The 22,509-nt window shown below is 40.2% G+C and overlaps 1 long non-coding RNA gene across 5 annotated transcripts in view; it reads right to left on the minus strand.

The window, feature by feature from the left end:
* The window catches only part of LOC132660798 (uncharacterized), a 45,767-nt gene extending 24,753 nt beyond the window's left edge, over positions 1-21,014 (minus strand). For 4 of the 5 annotated variants that reach the window (XR_013550000.2, XR_014135326.1, XR_013549999.2 and 1 more), the window contains exons 1-7: positions 20,612-21,014; positions 20,395-20,519; positions 19,465-19,568; positions 1,950-2,210; positions 1,392-1,508; positions 1,095-1,281; positions 810-879 (exon numbers count right to left, since the gene is read on the minus strand). This is a non-coding gene — a long non-coding RNA (uncharacterized LOC132660798). Of the gene's footprint in view, positions 1-809; positions 880-1,094; positions 1,282-1,391; positions 1,509-1,949; positions 2,211-7,985; positions 8,085-19,464; positions 19,569-20,394; positions 20,520-20,611 lie in introns of those variants that run through there. The other variant, XR_014135325.1, reaches the window with a different exon arrangement.
* Between the last annotated feature and the right edge of the window lie 1,495 nt (positions 21,015-22,509).

Consider the following 22,509-nt stretch of genomic DNA (forward strand, 5'->3'; position numbering starts at 1 on the left):
CTGCTTGTTCATTCACAGGCTCTAGAACAGGGCATCAGTGCCAGAAAACTCTACCCTCCCACGAGATCCCACCTACAGCCTGAAGGTACCAGATGCTACAAGGAGAAACCACTGTCGCCACATGTCACTTCCTGTGTTTACAAATGCAGTAGGCCAAGGCGTCCTATTCTAGAAGACTGATGGCAGTAATGCCAGTCTAATAAAGGAGCATATTCCAGAGAGGCAGGCATCTGTGTCCAGGACCCCTCTGGTGTCCTCTTCCACCACATATGCAGACTTTTTATTTGCACATTGAGAACGGACAGAACATGCAGGAAAGAAAAGCCCAGCACCACACAGAGATTAAGACCACCCAGAGTCAGAGCTGAGCCTGCCAGCCCATGCCTGTACTCGCTCTGCTTCCCCCCCTGACAAAGGCATCTTCTCTGCAAGGCCACAGAGACTTCTGAGGAGATGGGGATTCCTGGAGTCCTGCAGGGGGCCTGGAAATGTGTTTTTGGAGAGAAACACATTACCTGTACATATTCATTGGTCTCAGGTATGTTTACCTTAATCCACAGGTAATTCAGCTTTTAAGTACAATATGAGTTGCAGAGCTATTCTGTCTCATTGTAAAAGGGAGGTAGAAATTCTACATAAAAGAATGAACAGAAACATGTCTCGAGTTTCATGTGTCAAACTCCCAAAAGGTATCGTGAGACAAAGTACCAGTTATAACTGCTCCAGGGACACAAGAGAACCTGCTCATATAAACACAACTGAAGGACTCTGTGAGATACGGGCCCTGCAGGTAATCACTGATTCTCTACCTTCACGACTGCAGTTCCATGTACATTTTCGAGTACACGTGCCGCTTCTCATAATTCAGAGTAGTTCCACCTAGGGGACAACTGAGAAATTCTCTATCGCACATTTACCAACACAGAAGGATCAGTAATGAATTCTGAAATTTATCTAAGAACATTCAGCGCTGCACAAAGCACACAATATAAAGCTGGAAAGAGTTTTCATCTTTTCCAGTCACGAGGCTTATCGCAGACATTCTGAACAAGTTCATCGCCTACAATGAAATAGGAAAAAATAAAAATAATAACACCATGTAAAGAAGGTGCGGAAGGAGTCAGCCACTCCAGGAGACTTGAGGGTACAGTGAAGTGTCATCCTCCTCAAGTTATTTCCACAAACACAAAGTGAGAGCCACGTGGTCCTCAGCCTCGACACACTTGTGGCTTCCAGAGGTGCCAGCTACCATGATGATCTTAAACTGGAGAAGCCTGGAGGCTTGTGAGGATGTAAATAAAACAGTAAAGACACCAGAGGACATAGAATATCAGACAAGGCCAGATAAGTTTCCAGAAACCATTACAACTGAAACGGGCGACAGAATTTACCTTGTCTTTCTCTGCATCCTTGGTAGAGACAGAACTGATGTTCCCCATGGGAGCTGTACCACGTCCTGGGTCTCATAAAGGCTGGAGGTGGATGGAGGTGATTCTGACTTGCATAGACTTTGTGGAAGAAAAACAAACCTTCTGCCACATGTTTCATTATATTCAACTCTTTCCCACTCTTGGGTCCCTTACTGGGGGCAGAGGATTTTCAGGTGCCTCAGGTGACCCTTGAGGACAAGAGGGAGATCTGATCCTGTCCCTTGAGGAAGGTTCACAGGGCCCTGGTTCAGGTGTTTTTATAACTAATCAAGCAGCTGTGAACAGCTCAGGTCTCAACTAGCTAGAAATAAAGTTAGGGGTGTGTCTCATCCCTCAGAGAGCCCAGCACATGGTCTCTGTACAAGCTACATTCTAGGGAGTGCTCTGTTTGTCGGCCTGTATAAGGCCTCTTTCCTTCTCTATGAGAGACATATGTTGCCCAGCTCACTATGTGGAAATGACTGTCCATTTCATGCATGTCCTGAGAAACAAAAAACATTACAACGTCCTCAGACTGGCCTGAAAGCCATGTGGTACCATCACTGCATCTTCTCCAAAGACTCAACAAGAAGAAAGACAAAACATGTTTTCTAAGTTAACTCCTACTATTCAGATCATCTTCCCAGATGGTGGAGGTGGAGGATGAGGTCCCAGAGGTCACCAGCTTGGAGAAGGTGGGGGTGGCCCAAAGCCCATGGATGGTGATAAAGGGCAGCCCACAGGGTACAACATGGAGGGCACTTCTGGGAAAGGAAGAAATGCTCTGGCAGCCACGTTGACCTACAGGACAGAAATTAAACTTTTGAGATGTGTTAGGGTAAAAGGTGAAAAATCCAACACCAACACCAACACTAACATAGCTGAACCCCAGCGAAGCAGGAACAGTGCCTGTCTCCTTCCCCTCCACCTGGTTTCAACAGGGCAGCATCGGTGCCACAAAACTCCATCCTTCCCACCAGCTCCCACCTACAGCTTCTAGGAGCTTGAGGAAACAACACAGTGCATTATTGACAGCATGCATGGTACTAGCTGTGTCTGCAAATGTAGGGAAGGAAGTGGCTAGTCTTAGAGGATCAGAGGGATAATTCCAGACTACTAAAGAAAGTCTGTTCCACACACACAGGCTTCTATTTCCAGGACTACTCTCTACCCAGCCCTTCACCACCTCAACAGCTCCGTCTTGGCATAATAAGAGCTGAAATGATGAGGAAGAATTAGGTTTCCCTATAATTCATTTACATCTTTAATCCATTTCAAGTTCATTCTTGTGAGTGGTGTAACATAAGGTTCTAAGCCTTATTCTTATACATATAAATATCCAATTTTCCCAGCACCAGTTATTCAAGAGACTACTTTACTCCACTGTATATTCTTGACTCCCTTGTCAAATACTAGTTGACTGTGCATGCATGGGTTTGGGCTCTCAATTTCTGTTCCATTGTCTTGTGTGTGTCCGTATACCAGCGACATAACTGATTTCTTTAGTGTTAGAATGCAGCTTGAAATCAAGAAGTGTGATGCCTCCTGTTTTGTTCTTTCTGGCTTTGGCAACTTGGGGTATTTGTGTGGTTCCAAATACATTTGAGGATATGTTTTTATAACTATATAAAAATTGCATTGGAGTCTTGATAAAGATTGCACTGAATCTCTAGATGGCTTTGGGTAGTATGGACATTTTATCTATATTAATTCCTTCAAAAGATGGACACGGGATGGCTTTTCACTGACGTGTATTCTTCCGTTTCTTTCATCCAAGTTGAATTTCTTCCATTTCTCCACACAGGTTTAATAGTTTTGTGTAGAGAGATCTTTCACTTCCTTGACCAAACTTATCCCTATATATTTTATTGTTTTTGATGCTTTGGTAAGTGGAATTGTTTTATTTACTTCTTTTTAGATAATCTGGTTAGTGTACAGGAATGCTACAGAATTTGGTATGGTGACTTTCTATTTTGCAACTTTACTGCATTTCTTGATTAGATATTAATAGGCTTTTTGATATTATACTTTTTATTTCATTCTTTTATCTTATTAAAAAAATCATTTTATTTGGGAATAGCTGACACACTATGTTACACTAGTTTCAAATGAACAACATAGTGATTGGACAAGTGTATACATTGTGCTACACTAACACAGGTGTAGCTGTTATCCGTCACCATGCATCGCTATTCCAGTACCATTAACTATGTTCCCCATTCTATATCTTCTATCTGTGATTTATTCATTCCATAACCAGAAGCCTGCATCACCTAATCCCCTTCACATATATAGGGCATCCTTGTCTTGTGCCTGATCTTAGAGGAAAATCTTTCACAATTTCACTATTGAGTATGATGTTAGCTGTGGGCTTCAGAAACATGGGCTTCCTTATGTTGAGATATGTTCCTTCTACACTGAATTTTTAAAGAGATTTTTGTTTGTTTGTTTGTTTTTAGCACAAATGGATACCACATTTTCTCAAGATTTTTTTCTGTGTCTATTGACATGGTCATATGAGATTTCTTTTCAATTTTTAAAATTTATTTATTTTAGTTTAAATTTATTTGTGTATTTAGTATTTATTTTTTCAAGTTTTTACTTAAATTCCAGTTGGTTAACATATAGCATAATATTAGTTTCGGTTATGGAATTTAGTCATCCATCACTAACATACAACACCTGGTATTCCTCGCTACTAGTGCCCTCCTTAGCCCATCACCCTTAACCCATCTCCCTGCCCACCTCCCTTCCAGTAACCCTCAGTTTGCTATTTATAGTTAAGAGTCTGGTTTCTGGTTGATTTTTCTTTCATTCATTTATGTGAGGGGTCACATTTATTGATTTGCATTTCTGAGACATCCTTCCTTTACAGGGAAAAAACCCTTCATCACGGTCAATGATCCTTTTAATGTGCTGCTGAATTTGGTTTGCCTGTATATTATTGGAAAATTTTCATCTATATTCATCATGGGGATACCGGCCTATAGTTTTCTGTTCAGGTAGTATCCTTTACTGGCTTCCTAACAGGGTAACTCCAATCTCATGAAATGAGTTTGGTGGTGTTCATCCCTCTTTAATCGGTGAGAGGACTGCTGTTAGTTTCTTCTACAAACGTTTGGTCAAATTCACCCGTGAATCCACCTGCTCCTGGGCTTTTCTTCACTGGGAGATTTTCAATGACTGATTCAAATTACTTGCATTAGTTATCTTCTGGTATTGATACAGTTTTCCTTTAATTGGTCTGTGAAAACCTTCTATTTCTTCCTGATACAGTCTTGGTAGGTTGTGTGTTTCTAAGAACCTATCCATTTCTTCTAGGTAGGCGGTTTGCTGGCATCTAATTTGGCCATAGTCGCCTCTGTCTCCTTTATGTTTCTGTGATATCAGATGTAATGCCTTCTCTTTTATTTATAATTCTTTTGATTTGGGTCCTCTCTCTGTCTTAGCATAGTCTATGTACAGTCTTGTCAATTTTGTTTAACTTTTCAAAAACCCCACTGTTGGTCTTCTTCATATTTTCTATTAATTTCATGGTCTCAGTTTCATTTGTTTCCACTCTCATATGTATTACTTTCTCCCATCTGAGAACACTGGACTTAGATTGTTGTTTTTTTCTAGTTCTTTGAAGTTAAAGTTAGGTTGTTCATTTGAGTCCCAAATCTATCCTCCATGCATGTAAGTCCAGTGACTCATCAGAGAACCTTCAATAGGTCTTTCCTGTCCTATCTCTCATTCTCAGAACTCTGAGAAAAAGAACTAGAAAATTTGAAGACACAATAGATGAAAACTTCCCTAATGTGGGGAAGGAAACAGATCCAGAAGCAGGAGGCACAAAGAACTCCCAATATATTCAACAGAAGCAGATCCACACCAAGTCATGGAGTAATTAAAACACAAAATGTAGCGATAAAGAAAAATTTTAACAGCAAGAAAACACAAGATGACAGTTACCTACAAGGGAAACCCTGTAAGGTTATCACTGGATTTTTTCAGAAGAAACTTTGAAACCATAAGTGAGCAGCATGGTATGTTAAAGGTACTGAATGGAAAACATCTGCAGCCAAGGAGACTCTATCCAGCACACTATCATTCAGATAGAAGGAGACATCAAGAGTTTCCCAAATAAAAATGAAGTGAGTTCACAAACAACAAACCACCCCAGCAAGAAATGTTAAAGGGGACTCTTTGAGTGGAAAATAAACACCTAAAGTGACAGTATTAAAGTGCAAAACGCAAAAGCAATGAAAATGAGTATTTCCATCAAACATCAGTCAAGGTATTTATGATATAAAATGTCTTGAAACATGATACTATATATCTACAACACTGGGAGGAGAGGAGTAAAGAACTGGTTCAAACTTAACTATCAACTTAATATAGACTTCTATATGCACAAGTGGTTAGGTTACAAACCTAACAATAAGCACAAATCAAACACCACTAATACATATGCAGAGAATAAAGACAAGCAATTTCAAATGTGCTACTAAAGAAACCCAGCAAACCATAAAAAAGAGAAAGGGAAGAAAGGATCAGAAAGATTCATAAACAACCAAAATCAAGTAATAAAATGACAACAAGTACATGTCTATTGATTTGAATGGAAACAGAATAAATGCTCAAATCAAAGGCAGTGGGTGACAGATAGGGGCCCCTGGATGGCTCAATCACTGGAGATTTCAACTACTGATTTCAGCTCAGGCTATGATCCCAGGATCATGGGATTGAGCCCCATGTTGGGCTGTGCACTGAGCATACAACTTGCTTAAGATTCATTTCTCATTCTCTCTCTCTTCCCCCACTCCCCTTACCCCGCCCTCCCACACCTATGCTCTCTCTCTTAATAGTAAAAGGCACTGGGTGAAAGAATGAATAAAAATATAGGACCCATCTATCTTCTACCGACAAGAGACTAATTATAGAAATAAAGTATCAAAAGAAAACAGCAGTAGCAATACCTACATCAGACAAAATAGATTTAAAAATAAAACTGTAACAAGAGACAAAGAAGGATACTATAATAATAAAAGGTACAATCAACAAAAAGAACAATTGTAAACATATATGCGCTCAATGAGAGCATCCAAATACACAAAACAGTCAAAAACAAAAGTAAAGGAACTGATAGTAATATAATCATAATAGGGCATTTTAACATCCAATGACATCAATGGAGAGATCATTCAATCAGAAAATTAACAAGGAAGTAGTAACTTTTTGAATAATAGAGTAGACCAGATGGACTTAACCGATGAACTTAGGACATTCCATCTTAAAATAGCACAATAGACATTCTTTCCAGGCGCACATGCAACATTCCCCACACTAGATAAAATATTAGGTCATAAAACAAGCCAAAATAAATTCAGACAGATCGAACTCATACCATGTGTCTTTTCAGACCACAATGCTATGAAAGTAGAAGTCTACAACAAGAAAAAAAATCTGGAAAAAGCACAAAAACATGGAAGTTAAATAACATGCTCCTAAACAATCAACGGGTCAAATAAGAAATCAAAGAAGAAATCCAAAAAACATGGAAACAAATGAAAATGAAAACACAACAATTCAAACTTTTGTAAAGCAGGAAAAGTGGTTCTAACAGGGAAGTTTATAGCAATACAGGTCTGTCTCAGGGGAAAACAAAAAAGAACCTGAAGTAAACTCCATCACCTTATAACAATAAAAGCTAGACAAAGGACAACAAACAAAACCCCCAAACAGAAGAATGAAGAAAATAATTAAAAGCAGAGGAGAAATAAATGATTAGAAATTAAGACTACAGAACAAGGTAAATGAAATTAGGAGCTGCTTCCATGAAAAGATCAATAAAATTGATAACCCCTAGCCAGACTAATCAGAAAACAGAAATGACGCATATAAATAACAATGACAGAGAAGAACAACCAACACCACAGAAATACAAACAACTGTAAGAGAATATTATGAAGAACTATATGCCAACAAGCTGGACAAACTGGAACATACGGATCAATTCCTAGCAACATGGAACCTACCAAAACTGAAGCAGGATGAAACCGAAAATTTGAACAGATTGTTTACTAGCAAGGAGAGAGACTCAGTAATCAAAAATCACCTAACTGACAAACGTCCAGGACCGGAGGACTTCACAAGCACATTCTTCAACATCTGAAGAAAAGGTGATGCCTATACTTGTCAAACTATTCCAGAAAACAGAACAGGAAGGAAAATACCCAAATCAATTCCATGAGGCCAGCATTACCCTGATACCAAAACCAGATAAAGATACCACAAAAAAACAAAACTATAGGTCCATATCGTTCATGCACACAGATGCAAAAGTCCTCAACCAAGATTTAGCAAAGAGAATCCAACAACACATTCAAAAAATAGTCCACCAGCATAAAGTGGGATATCTTCCAGAATGCAAGGGTAGTTCCATATTCAAAAATCAATCAACCTGCTATATCAAAGTAATAATTGAAAGGATAAAATACATATCATTTCTACAGACACAGAAAAATTATTTGACAAAGTACAACTCCCATTCATGATAAAAGCCCTCTAAAAGCAGGTTTAGAGAGAACATACCTCAGCTTAATATAGTCTATCTATGTAAGCCCACAGCAGGCATCGTACTCAGTGGAGAAAACAGAGAGCTTTCCTCCAAGGTCATTAAAAAGTAAAGATCTCCACTCTTATCACTTCTATTCAACATAGGTACTGGCAGCCCTAGTCACAGCACTTAGCCAACAAAAAGAAATGAAAGGCATTCACATTGGGAAGGAAGAAGTACAATTTCACTACGTGCAGATGACATGATACTCTATATAGAAAATCCAATAGACTCCACCAAAAAGCTACCAGAACTGAAACCTGAATTTAGTAATGTCACAGGACAGAAAATCAATGTGCAGAAATCAGTACCATTTGTATAAAATAATAATAAAGCAATAAAAAGAAACAATCCCAATTACATTTACACACAAAAAATAAGATATCTAGGAATAAACCTAAGCAAATAAGTGCAAGGCCTTTACTCTGACCTTGAAACACTGATGAAAGAAATTGAAGACAACATAAATAAATGGAAAGCCACTCCATGCTCATGCACAGAAGGAACCAGGGGAGCCTGGGTGTCTCAGTCAGTTAAGCGTCTGACTTCAGCTCAGTTCATGATCTCGTGTTCATGGGTTCGAGATCCACTTCAGGCTCTGTAGTGACAGCTCAGAGCCTGAAGCTGGCTTGGGATTCTGTGTCTCCCTCTCTCTCTGACCCTCACCCATTCATGCTCTGTCTCTCTCTCTCTCTCTCAAAAATAAATAAAACGTTAAAAAAAAATGTAACAAAAAAGAAAAGGGGCACCTGGCTGGCTCAGTGGGTTAAGTGTCCAACTTCAGCTTGGGTCATGATCTCACAGTTCGTGCATTCGAGCCCCACATCAGGCCATGTGCTGACAGCCCAGAGCCTGGAACCTGCCTGGGATTCTATGCTTCCATCTCTTCCTGCCCCTCCCCCACTCATGCTTTATTTCCCTCTCTCTCTCTCAAAAATAAATATAAAAAAAATTTAATAAATAAAAAAGAACCAATATTTTTGAAATGTCTACACTACCAAAAAGCAATCTACAGATTTAATGCAATCCCTATCAAAGTACCAACAGCATTTTTTCACACAACTAAAACAAAAATCCTAACAATATATTTGGAACCAGCAAAGATCCCAAATTACCAAAGAAGCTTTGGAAAACAAAAGCAAAGCTGGAGGGATCGCAATTCAAGACTTCAAGTTCTGGTCCAAAGCAGTAGATAGTAAAACAGTACAGTCCTGACACAAAAATAAATACATACGTTGAGGGAACAGAATAAAATATTCATAAATAAACCTACGATTATTTTTTAAAAAATTTTAATGTTTATTTATTTTTGAGAGAGACAGAGAATGCGAGTGGGTTAGGGGCAGAGAGAGAGGGAGACACAGAATCTGAAGTAGGCTCCAGGCTCCAAGCTGTCAGCACAGAGCCTGTCATGGGGCTCGAACCCATGAGCTACAAGATCATGACCTGAGCTGAAGTCGGACACTCAACCGACTGAGCCACCCAGTCGCCCCATAAACCTACAATTTTATGTTCAATTCATCTTCAACAAAGCAGGAAGGAATATACAATGGGAAAAATCAGGCTCTTCAACAAATGGTGCTGGAAAAACTGGTCAGCTATAAGCAAAAGAATAAAATTGGACTGCTTTCTTACACTATACACAAAAGTAAATTCAAAATGGATTAGGGACCTGACGTGATACATGAATCCATAAAAATCCAGAACAGAAAACAGGCAGTAATATCTCTGGTAACTACCATAGCAACATGTTTCTAGATATGTCCCCTGAAGCAAGGGAAATAAAAGCAAAAATAAACTGTTGGGATTTCATCAAAATATAAAGCTTCTGGGGGCGCCTGGGTGGCGCAGTCGGTTAAGCGTCCGACTTCAGCCAGGTCACGATCTCACGGTCCGTGAGTTCGAGCCCCGCGTCGGGCTCTGGGCTGATGGCTCGGAGCCTGGAGCCTGTTTCCGATTCTGTGTCTCCCTCTCTCTCTGTCCCTCCCCCGTTCATGCTCTGTCTCTCTCTGTCCCAAAAATAAAAAAATAAACGTTGAAAAAAAAAAAAAAAAATTTAAAAAAAAAAAAAAATGAAAAAAAAAAATATAAAGCTTCTGCATAGCAAAGAAACAATCAAGCAAAAGAAACAATCAACAAAACTTAAAGCAAACATACTGAATGGGGGAAGATATTTGCAAATGACATATCCAAAACAGGGTTAGTATCCCACATATATAAAGAATTTAAGCAAATCAACCCACACAAAAATATCCAATTAAAAAATGAGCAAAAGAAATGAACAAATCTCTCTCCAAGGAAGAAAGAGATGGCCAACAGACACATGAAAAGATGCTCAACATCTCCCCTCATCAGGGAAATGCAAATCAAAAGTACAAGGAGACATCAATTCATACCTGTCAGAATGGCTACAATCAACAACAGAAGCAACAAGGGTAGAATAGGTTGTGCAGGAAAAGGAGCACTCGTGCACTGTTGGTGGGAATGCCAACTGCTACCACACTGTGGTAACACTATGGAGGTTCCTCCACAAGGTAAAAAATGGAACTACCCAATGATCCAGCAACAGCACTACTGAGTATTTACCCCCAAAATACAAAAACACTCTTTCAAAGGGATACATGCACCCCATGTTTAGGCAGCAATATTTACAAGACAAATTATGCAAGAGCACAAGTGTCCCTAGATAGATGAATACATACATACCTGGAATATATATGTACAATTGAATCCTATCAGCCATAAAAAAGAATGAAATATCCCCATTTGCAATGACATGAATGGAACTACCGAGTATACTTCTAAGTGAAATCAATCAGAGAAAGACAAATACCATATGACTTCACTCACATGTGGCATTTAAGAAACAAACGACTGAAGGAAAGAGAGAAGAGAGACGAGCCTTGAAACAGACTCTTAATTATCGAGAACTGATGGTTACCAGAGGGGGTGGGGTGGGGGATGGGTGGAATCACAGTTGGGGATTAAGGAGTGGACTTATTGTGATGTGCATTGGTGATGTAGAAAATTGTTGAAACTAACACCTGAAACTAACAGAACACTGCATGTTAACTATTCAGCAAATAAAATATACTAAAATAAATAATAGCTTTGAATATAAGTGGACTAAATGCTCCAATCAAAACACACAGGGTGCCTTAATGGATGAAGAAAGCAAGACCCACCTATGTGCTGCCTACAAGAGTCTCATTCCAGAACTAGAGACACATGCAGATCGAAAGTAAAAAGATGGAAACATATTTATCATGCAAATGGAAGTGAAAAGAAAGGTGGGGTAGCAATACTCCAATCAGGCAAAATAGACTTTCAAACAAAGACTACATCAGGAGACCAAGAACCCTACATAGCGATAATGGGAACAATCTACAAGAAGACATACCAATTATGAGTATTCATGCAACCAACATGGGAGCACTGAAATATAACGCAGCTAACAACAGACATAAAAGAAGAAATTCACAGCAATACAATATTAGTATAGGATTTTAACACCACCTTACAACAATGGACAGATCATCCAATCAGAAAATCAAAAAGAGGGGCGCCTGGGTGGCGCAGTCGGTTAAGCGTCCGACTTCAGCCAGGTCACGATCTCGCGGTCCGCGAGTTCGAGCCCCGCGTCGGGCTCTGGGCTGACGGCTCAGAGCCTGGAGCCTGCTTCCGATTCTGTGTCTCCCTCTCTCTCTGCCCCTCCCCCGTTCATGCTCTGTCTCTCTCTGTCCCAAAAATAAATAAAAAACGTTGAAAAAAAAAAATTAAAAAAAAAAAAAGAAAATCAAAAAGAAAACAGTGGCTTTGTATGATACATTGGACTAGATGGATCTAATAATTATCTTCCAAACATTCCATCCCAAAACAGCAAAATACACATTCTTGTCAGGTGCACATGGAACATTCTCCAGAAGAGATCACATGTTAGGCTACAAAACAAGTCTCAACAAATTCAAAAAGATGAATGCATCTCACGCATCTTTTCTGACCACAATGGCAGGAAACCGGAAATCAATCACAGGAAAAGAATCAGGAAATGCAGGATAAATAACATGCTCCTAAGCAATGAATGGGTTAACCAAGAAATCAAAGAGGAAATCTAAAAATATAGGGAGACAAATGAGAAAAGAAACACCAGGGTCCAAAATCCTTGGGATGCCAGGAAAGATCTAAGAGGGATGATTACAACAATCCAGGCCTCCTTCAAGAAGAAAAATCTCAAATAAACCACCTAACCTTACACATAACATAGTTAAAAAAGAAAACCAACAAACCCCAAAGACAGCAGAAGCCTTCAATGAAACCAGAAGCTCATAGTTTCAAAGAATAAGCAAAATTGATGCACCTTTAGCTATACTCATCCCCTTCCCCCCAAAAAGAGGACTAAACTAAAAGCAGAAATGAAAGACGATAAATAATGACAGACATCACAGAAATACAAAGGATTATAACAGAATATCACGAAAAAATATATACCAACCAAATCAAGGACCTGATTGGTTGGTCCTTCATTCTTTTTGGATGCATCAATTCTTAGAAACATCACATCCAAAAGCAAACCTGAAAGAAATAGAAAGTTTGAACAGACTGATGAATAGCAATCAAATTCAACCAGTAATCAAAAAACTCCCAACAAACAAAAGGCCAGGATCCAATGGCTTCAGAGCTGAATCCTTTCAACCATTTAAAGAGTTAACACCTGAGGGGAGGGGCCAACATGGCGAAGTAGGGGGATCCAAATTTCACTCTTCTCCCAAAGACTTTGAATCCCATGAGTCCAGGAGGAAAAGAGATAGTCACGCTTCCAGGGACCCACCGGGACAACCTGACAGGCCATAGGTGCATGATTGTGAACTGGGAGAGATGAAATGAACAGAGGGAGGGATCTGCTTCTTCAGAGAGACAAAGGGAAGAGAAAGAGTGGCTGTGGAAGCATAGGACTGTATCTGGACAAGAGAGAAACGTCAGACCAGGACAGAGAAAGATCCAATCTCTAACTGCGGGGCTTGCTGAGGACTGGGGCCAGCTGCTCATATCAGGAACGTGGGGAAGAGGGGAGCCAGCCCCAGGCTCAGGGGCTAGGTCAGGGGCGCAGTCTGCACTAGGAGAAAAGTGATCCCCTCCCTGGAGTCCTGTGGGACAAGACAAAGCCTGCCTGCACCTGCCAGCCAGGGACCACATATCAGGTGGTGTGGAGAAACGCTTCCCCAGTATTGGGGCTGTGGAGTGAGTCTGAATCCCAGCCAAGTGCCAGGCACGGGAGTTGGGGGAGCAAGACAAACTGCCTCATTTGTATCCATGGCAGAGTGAGGACAGCTTGAACAGAGTGGTCTGCGGAGGAGAGACGGCGGGGGGGGGGGGGGGGGTCGCCATTTTTCTCCCCACAACCACCAAGATGGGGCCACAGGGATCAGACAGGACCCACAGTGGACGCCCCCTCCTCCAGACCTGTGCTGCTACATTGCCTGGTTTAATTCTCAGACATTTCTGATTATATAGATAAATTCTTCCTTCCTTTTCTCCTTCTCATCTCTTCCCTCCTCTATTCTGGTTACTCTGGTTGTTGGTTTGTTTAAGCAGACGTATTTAATCCATTTTCTTGATACATGTTCCAAAACTCCTACTTTATTCTCCATTCTCTCTCTTTGGAGTAAGCCTTATAGTTTCTCTGTCTGCACAACTTTATCTTCTTTCATTCTTCCCCACCTTCTTTTTTATTTTCCTCTCTCTCTCTAGATTAAGCTGTATAGTTTCTCTGGTCCGTTTTTATTCTTTCTTTTCCCCGCCCCTATCCTGTCTCTCTTTGTATGGGATAAGGTCTCTTTTATCAGCACCACCTCCACCCTGTGGTTTACTTATAGCTGATGTGTCTGGTTTTTTGTTTTAGGTTTTTTTGGTTTGTTTGTTTGTGTGTTTTTGTATTCTGTTTGTGTTTTGTTTGTTCATCTGTTGGTTTTCCTTTCCAGGGCTACTTCAATGATCAAAACACACCTGGTGGAGGGTCCAAAACATCACTACAAGTTGGGATATAAAGTACCCAAGGTCACAACAACAAAGAGCAAGCAACGCTCTCCAAAAAAACATCTACTAAAGGGCCAGGCCCTGGACAGTGTGTGGCCCCTCTTTAATCTAGAAGTGCTCGCAGGTGCAGGGCACATAACAACCTTTTAAAACACATAAAAGAAAACTAGCCAAAATGATGAAACAGAAGAGTTTTCCTCAAAAGAAATTCCACGATGAAATGACAGCTAAACAATCAATCAAAACAGATATACCCAATATAACTGCACAAAAATTTAGAATAATACTCGTAAGATGAATGGCTGGGCTTGAGAAAAGCATAGAGGAAGGCAGAGAATCCATTGCTGCAGAGATCAAGGAACTAAAAAATAGTAATGATGAATTAAAACATGCTATAAATGAGGTGCAAAATAAAATAGAGGTGGTCACAGAGAGGATTGAAGAGGCAGAGGGGAGAATAGGTGAATTAGAAGATAAAATTATGGAAAAAGAGGAAACTGAGGAAAAGAGAGATTAAAAAAATTCTGGATCATGAGGGGAGATTTAGAGAACTAAGTGATCCAATTAGATTTAGAGAACTAAGTGATAAAACGGAACAATATCCATATCATAGGAGTTCCAGAAGAAGAGAGAGAAAGGGGCCAATGGTATATTTGAACAAATCATAGCTGAGAACTTCCCCAACCTGGGGAAGGAAACAAACATTGAAATCCAGGAGGCACAGAGAATTCCCTTCAGATGTAACTTGCATCGATCTTCTGCATGACATATCATAGTGAAACTGGCAAAATACAAAGATAAAGAGAGAATTCTGAAAGCAGCTCGGGATACATGGGGCTTAACATACAAAGGGAGACACATAAGGAAAGTAGCTGACCTATCTACTGAAACTTGGCAGGTCAGAAAGGAGTGGCAGGAGAGTGTCAATGTGATTAACAGGAAAAATATGCAGCCAAGAATCCTTTATCCAGAAAGCCTGTCATTCAGAATAGAAGGAGAGATCACGGTTTTCCCAAACAAACAAAAACTGAAGGAATTCATCACCAATAAACCAGCCCTACAAGAGATCCTAAGGGGCACTCTGTGAGTAAAATGGTACAAGGACCACAAAGGACAAGAGACATCACTACAAGCATGAAACCTACAGATAATACAATGACTGTAAACCCATATCTTTCAATAATAACACTGAATGCAAATGAACTAAATGCTCCAATCAAAAGACATAGGGTATTAGAACGGATTAAAAAAAAAAACAAAAAACACAAGACCCATCTATTTGCTGCCTACAAGAGACCCATTTTAGACCTGAGGACACCTTCAGACTGAAACAGAGGGGATGAAGAGCCATCTACCATGCTACTGGAAGTAAAAGGAAAGCTGGAGTAGCCATACTTAAATTAGACAAACTAGATTTTAAACTAAAGGCTGTAACGAGAGATGAAGAAGGGCATTAGGTAATAATTATGAGGTCTCTCCATCAACAAGAGCTAATAATTACAAACGTCTATGCACCACATTCGGGAGCACCCAAATATATGAAACACTTAATCAAAAACATAAGCAACCTTATTGGTACAAATGTGGTAACTGCAGGGGCTTTAACACTCCACTTACAACAATGGACAGGTCATATAGACAGAAAATCAATAAAGAAAAATGGCCCTGAATGATACACTGGACCAGATTGACTTGACAGATATATTTAGAACTTTTCATCCTGCAGCAGCAGAATACACATTCTTCTCAAGTGCACAGGGAACATTCTCCAAGATAGATCATATACTGGGTCACAAAACAGCCCTCAATAAATATAAAAGAATCGAGACCATACCATGCACACTTTCAGATCACAATGCTATGAAACTTGAAATTAATCACAGGAAAATGTTTGGAAACCCTCCAAATGCATGGAGGTTAAAGAACATCTTACTAAAGAACAAATGGGTGAACCAGGCAATTAAAGAAGAAATTTAAAAATATATGGAAATGAGTGAAAATGAAAACACAACAATCCAAACACTTTGGGATGCAGCAAAGGCAGTCCTAAGAGGAAAATACATTGCAATCCAAGCCTATTTCAAAAAAACAAGAAAAATCCCAAGTACAAAATCTAACAGCACATCTAAAGGAACTAGATGCAAAACAGCAAAGAAACCCCAAACCCAAAAGAAGAAAAGGAATAATGAAGAGCAGAGCAGAAACAAACAATACAGAACCCCCCAAAAAAACAGTGGAACAGATCAATGAAACTAAGAGTTGGTTTTTTGAAAAAATAAACTAAACTGATAAACCTCCAGCCAGACTTCTCAAAAAGGAAAGAGAGAGGATCCAAGTAGATAAAATCACAAGAGATTTATTGCAACCAATCCCTCAGAAATATAAGCAATTATCAGAGAATACTATGAAAAATTCTATGCCAACAAACTGGACAACCAGGAAGAAATGGACAAATTCGTAAACACCCACATACTACCAAAACTCAAATGGGAAGGAATAGAAAATTTGAACAAACCCATAACTAGCAAAGAAGTTAATCAGTTATCAAAAATCTCCCAACAAATAAGAGTCCTGGACCACATGGCTTCCTTGGGGAATTCTACCAGACATTTAAAGCAGAGTTAATATCAATCCTTCTCAAGCTGTCCCAAAAATATAGAAATGGAAGGAAAACTTATGGAATCATTCTATGAATCCAGCATTACTTTCATTCCCAAACCAGACAGGGTCCCCACAAAAAAGTAGAACTACAGGCCAATATCCTTGATGAACATGAATGTAAAAATACTCAACAAGATACTAGCAAATCAAATTCAATGACATATACAAAGAATTATTCACCATGATCAAGCGGGATTCATTCCTGGCCTGCAGGGCTGGTTCAATATTCACAAATCAATCAATGTGATTCATCACATTAATAAAATAAAAGATCAGAACCATATGGTCCTGTCAATAGATGCAGAAAAAGCATATAACAAAATACAGCATCCTTTCAAATAAAAACCCTCAAGAAAGCCGGGATGGAAGGAACATACTTAAACATCATAAGGGCCATAGATGAGAAGCCCACAGCTAATATCATCCTGAGTGGGGAAAAACGGAGAGCTTTCCCCCTGAGATCAGGAACAGGACAGGGATGTCCACTCTCTCCACTCTTGCTTAACATAGTGTTGGAAGTCCTAGCATCAGTAGTCAGACAACAAAATGAAATAAAAGGCATCAAACTGGCAAAGAAGCCAAACTTTCACTTTTCACAGACAACATGATACCCTACATGGAAACCCAAGACTCCACCAAAAGACTTCTAGAATTGATACATGAATTCAACAAAGTCACGGGGTACAAAATCAACGTACAAAAATCAGTTGCATTTTTATACACCAATAGTGAAGCAACAGAAAGATAAATATAGAAATGGATCCCATTTACAATTGCACCAAGAATCATAAAATACCTAGGAATAAACCTAACCAGAGATGTAAAAGATCTGTATGCTGAAAACTATAGAAAGCTTATGAAGGAAATTGGAGAAGACACAAAGAAATGGAAAAATATTCCATGCTCATGGATTGGAAGAATAAATATTGTTAAAATGTCAATACTACCCAAAGCTATCTACACATTCAATGCAATCCCAATCAAAATTGCACCAGCATTCTTCTCCAAGCTAGGAGAAAAAATGCTAAAATTTGTATGGAGCCACAAAAGACCCCGATTACCCAACATAATACTGAAAAAGAAAGCCAAAGCTGGAGGAATCACAATCCCAGACTTTAGCCTCTACTACAAAGCTGTAATCATCAAGACGGTATGCTACTGGCAAAAAACAGACACATAGACCAATGAAATAGAATAGAGAACCCAGATGTGGACCCACAAATGGATGGCCAACTAATCTTTGACAAAGCTGGAAAGAGTATCCAATGGGGAAAAAAGGCAAATGGTGCTGGGAGAACTGGACATTAACATGTAGAAGAAGAAAACTAGACCACTTTCTTACACCATACACAAAAATAAAGTCAAAATGGATGAAAGACCTAAATGTGAGACAAGAAGTCATAAAAATCCTCGAGGAGAAAGCAGGCAACAACCTCTTTGACCTCGGCTGCAGCAATTTCTTATTCAACATATCTCCAAAGACCAGGAAATTAGAAACAAAAATGAACTATTGGGACCTCATCAAGATCAAAAGCTTCTGTACTGCCAAGAAAACAACCAACAAAAGTAAAAGGCAATCAACAGAATAGGAAAAGGTATTTGCAAATGACATACCGGATAAAGGACTGGTATCCAAAATCTATAAAGAACTCATCAAGCTCCACACTCAAAAAACAAATAATCCAGTGAAGAAATGGGCAGAAGATATGAATAGACACTTTTCCAAAGAAGACATCCCGATGGCCAACAGACACATGAAATGATGCTCAACATCACTCCTCATCAGGGAAATACAAGTCAAAGATACAATGAGATACCACCTCACACCGGTCAGTGACTACAATGGACAAATCAGGAAATTATAGATGCTGGCAAGGATGTGGATAAATGGGAACCCTCTTGCACTGTTGGTGGGAATGCAAACTAATGCAGCCTCTCTGGAAAACAGAGCGGAGCTTCCTCAAAAAATTAAAACTAGAACTACCCTATGACCCAGCAATAGCACTGCTAGGAATTTACCCAAGGGATACAGGAGTGTTGATGCATAGGGGCACATGTACCCCTATGGTTATGGCAGTGCTTTCAACAATAGCCAAATTATGGAAAGAGCCTAAATGTCCATCAACTGATGAATGGATAAAGAAATTGTGGTTTATATACACAATGGAGTACTATGTGGCAATGAGGAAGAATAAAATCATGCCATTCGGAGCAACGTGGAAGGAACTGAAGGGTGTCATGCTAGGTGAAATAAGTCAGTCAGAGAAAGACAGATATCATATGTTTTCACTCATATGTGCATCTTGAGAAACTTAACAAGACCATGGGGGAAGGAAAGGGGGAAAAAATAGTTACAAACAGAGAGGGAGGGAGGCACACCATAAGAGACACTCAAATACACAGAACAAACTGAGGATGGATGGGAGGGTGGGGGAAAGGGGAAAGTGGGTGATGGGCACTGAGGAGGGCACTTGTTGGGATGAGCAGTGGGTGGTGTATATAAGCCAATCTGAAGATAAATTATATTTAAAAAAATTAACAGTTAATACCTGTTCTTAAAATACTCTAAAATATGAAAGTGGAAGGCAAGTTTCCAAGTTCATTCTACGAGGTCATGAGTACCCTGATACCAAACCAAATAAAGACATTACAAAACAATAACAAAACAACAGGCCAATATCTCCGATGAACATAAATACAGTAATTGTCAAGAAAATATTTTCAACCCAAATCCAACAATGCATTTAAAAAGTCATTCACCTTAGGTGCCTGAGTGGCTCAGTCAGTTAAGCGTCCAACTCTTGGTTTGGGCTCAGGTCATGCTCTCACAGTTCAGGAGTTCAAGCCCCCCATGAGGCTGTACGCTAAAAGAAAAATACCATATGACATCACTTTACATGGAATTTGGGAAACAAAACAAAGAAACAAAGAAAATGGAGAAAAGAAGACAGACCAAAAAAAACCCGACTCTGAAATTTAGAGAGGAAACTGGTGCTTGCCAGAGGGCAGGTAGGTGGGGGGTGGGTGAAAGAGGGGAAGGAGATGAAGAATACATTCATACTGAGGAGCATGGAGTCATAGGAGAAGTGTTAAACCATTATACTGTACACCTTGAAGCAAACATAACCCAATGCTAATTACACTTGAATTTTACAAATTAATACAAAATGGAAATACTGTCATAGCAACAGAAGAAAGAAGTTTTAATTTTATAATCTTGGAATGAAAAGTGATATACGTAGCTTATGAAATCATTAATGAATTGGAAAAATAGGACACTGTCATAAAATTGTTCATAAACACATACGTAATTGAGTAACTCCTGCAGACATGTGAAAACTACACACCATTCTTTTCCCCCTGAAATGGTTTTTCTCCCCTTGCATCTTTCTCAGAAAACAACACTAATTTCACTTGCAAAAAATCTACATTTAGGAATTTAATATGCAAAATGTATAGGATATACATTTCTCTTTCAAATTCAACTACATGTGGGATTTTCTCAGGACTAAAACATCTAATGTATACATATACATAAGATGAAGAACTTCTTACACACATACACATACAATGAAGAAATCCAGTATAATGAAATGAAATCATACTGGTGCACACAGATTACATTTTTTATGGAACTACCCAAGGTGGGATGATATTTTCAACTGGATGGGAAAAGTAACAGAGACCTACACAACAAATCTTGAAGTTACAGAAACTTGCATGTGCATCAGAAGGTCTGTCTTCTTTCTTACAGTGACAGAAAGGAGCCTTGAAAGTATGTGTGGTGAATGTGAAACTCAGGCAGGTCTATGAATCTCTGAATGAGAAAATGAGCAAAAAAGAAAAAAAAAGTCGAAATGTATCAGACAGGGGAATCTAAGCATCAATTTTCATAAAGACAAAATACCATCAGGCTTTTTCTTCTAAAATTGATTCACAGGGGCGCCTGGGTGGCTCAGTCAGTTAGGCGGCCAACTTCGGCTCGGGTCATGATCTCGCGGTCCGTGAGTTTGAGCCCCGCGTCGGGCTCTGTGCTGACAGCTCGGAGCCTGGAGCCTGTTTCAGATTCTGTGTCTCCCTCTCTCTCTGCCCCTCCCCTGTTCATGCTCTGTCTCTCTCTGTCTCAAAAATAAATAAACATTAGGGGCGCCTGGGTGGCTCAGTCGGTTAAGCGGCCGACTTCGGCTCAGGTCATGATCTCGCAGTCCGTGAGTTCGAGCCCAGCGTCGGGCTCTGTGCTGACAGCTCAGAGCCTGGAGCCTGCTTCGGATTCTGTGTCTCCCTCTCTCTGACCCTCCCCTGTTCATGCTCTGTCTCTCCCTGTCTCAAAATAAACGTTAAAAAAAAAATTTTTTTTTTAATAAATAAAAAAAATAAAAAAATAAAATTGATTCACAGTGTTTGCTTAGCACAATCTTACCCACACTGAGAAGTGGCCTTGGTATGTCCTTTGACCAGCAGCAGTCACAGAGGGATCCGGTGATTCAGCTTTTAGTAAAAACCGCAGTCAATTTAAAAGTATTTCAGATGTTCACGAGTTCATGAGAAATCAGAAAACATGCCAAATCTCAACTGAAAAGGGGAAAAGGTAACGAGTATGTTTTTAAGATATTATTGATGAGACTCCTTCCAACGAAGACAACAGAGGACAACCGTAACAAATTCTGTGGCAGGAATAATATTGAACATTCAAATAACGGGAGGTTCCTGACACAACTTACCTGTCAGTTTTTCAGTTGTTGTCAACGACTACAACATTGTTGGGAAAAAATCCCCACTGAACATTATTAAAAGCATGAATGATGTGGAGGGCACATCGCGTTTTTACCTCGGGCTCTGGTTCCGGCGGGACCCGGAGAGTGGTTCCCAGTTCATTCTTCTAGAAGGTTCTGAGAGTCAACATTTGGCTTCTTCACTTCCCAACTGAATGCGGCTCCTGCTCCTCCGAATTTGTGTCAGGATTTCTCCCCCGAAACAAGCCTGAACCTGGAACAAACCAACCCCAGCCTCTCGGACGTGGCGTCCCAGGACCCCCTGAATCCACTGAATCCTGAATCCTGAACCCCCTGGATCCTTGAGTGAAATACATCTTGTTCACAAAGCGGCAGGAGAAATGAGGAACAAACCACAGAACACCCCAGAAAATGCAAGAGACTGTGCCGCTCACTGACCATCCCGCGTTTCTGGGGAAGCCGCCCAGCCCCCTGCCTCGCTACTCAGCCCCACCACTGAGGAGATGCCAAGTGGCTGGAAGCCTCCAGGGTGTCCCCCGGCCTGGTGGAACCTGCTGGAAACGCAGCTCTGGTTCTTTGCCCACACTCAGAGGCACTGGGACCTCAGAAGCAAGGAAGCCTTTCCAGCTCTGAGGTACACTGGATCAGAAAAACCTAACAAGCGCCTTCTCCCGCCATCACTGAGCACGCAGGAGACCAGGCCCTCCCTGGGCGTGGTGCGCACGCGCGCGCATGCGCCCTCTGCTGGCTGCCGGAATTCCTGCAATGCTCAAGGCCATGGCAGCTCAGCTGGAGGTACTGAGGGTGCAGCTGATCCAGTTGGCCTGTTCTCCAGACTGGGAAAGGTCTTAGTGACAGGGCCTGGGACACAAAGAAATCTTTTCCTTCTCCTGTATACTGAGTGAAGAATGAAACAGAATTTATTGATGTCATGATATCATTTGTAATGCTTTAAAAAAAATGTTTTTTTAACATTTATTCATTTTTGAGAACCAGAGAGAGACAGAGTATGAGCGGGGAAGGGGCAGAGAGAGAGGGAGACACAGAATCTGAAGCAGGCTCCAGGCTCTGA

The sequence above is a fragment of the Panthera onca genome, chromosome D1 (assembly GCF_046562875.1).
Source record: "Panthera onca isolate mPanOnc1 chromosome D1, mPanOnc1 haplotype 2, whole genome shotgun sequence".
NCBI lineage: Eukaryota > Metazoa > Chordata > Mammalia > Carnivora > Felidae > Panthera > Panthera onca.